The sequence below is a fragment of the Capsicum annuum genome, chromosome 2 (assembly GCF_002878395.1).
Source record: "Capsicum annuum cultivar UCD-10X-F1 chromosome 2, UCD10Xv1.1, whole genome shotgun sequence".
Taxonomy (NCBI): domain Eukaryota; kingdom Viridiplantae; phylum Streptophyta; class Magnoliopsida; order Solanales; family Solanaceae; genus Capsicum; species Capsicum annuum.
The window spans coordinates 92,063,385-92,064,140 of record NC_061112.1 but is presented as its reverse complement, the minus strand read 5'-3'; the positions used below and the strand labels follow the sequence as shown (position 1 = coordinate 92,064,140).

General features: G+C 37.8%; 1 pseudogene; it reads left to right on the top strand.

The window, feature by feature from the left end:
* LOC124896206 overlaps positions 1 to 756 on the top strand; it is a 4,055-nt pseudogene continuing 3,299 nt past the window's right edge.

Sequence of the window (756 nt, the reverse complement as noted above, 5' to 3'; positions counted from 1 at the left end):
ATGACTGCAATTTTAGAGAGACACGAAAGCAAAATCCTACTCTTCTGTAACTGGATAACTAGCACTGAAAAGCATCTTTATATTGGATGGTTTGGTGTTTTGATGATCCCTACCTTATTGACGGTAACTTCTGTATTTATTATTGTCTTCATTGCTGCTCCTCCAGTAGACATTAATGGTATTCGTGAACCTATTTCAGGCTCTCTACTTTATGTAAACAACATTATTTCCGGTGCCATTATTCCGACTTCTGCTGCTATAGGTTTACATTTTTACCCAATGTGGGAAACGACATCCATTGATGAATGGTTATACAACGGTGGTCCTTATGAACTAATTGTTCTACACTTATTACTTGGTGTAGCTTGTTACATGGGTTGTGAGTGGGAGCTTAATTATTGTCTAGGTATGTTACCTTGGATTGTTATTGCATATTCAGCTCCTGTTGCAGCTGTTACCGCAGTTTTCTTAATCTACACAATCGTTCAAGGAAGGTTTTTTTGATGGTATACCTCTAGGAATATCTGGTACTTTCAATTTCATGATTATATCCTAGGCTGAGCACAACATCCTTATGAACCCATTTCATATGTTAGGCATAGCTGGTGTATTAGACGGCTCCCTATTCAGTGCTATGCATGGTTCCTTGGTAACTTCTAGTTTGATCAGGGAAACCACAGAAAATGAATCTGCTAATGAAGGTTACAATTCGGTCAAGAGGAAAAAACTTACAATTTCATAGTCGCTCATGGTTAT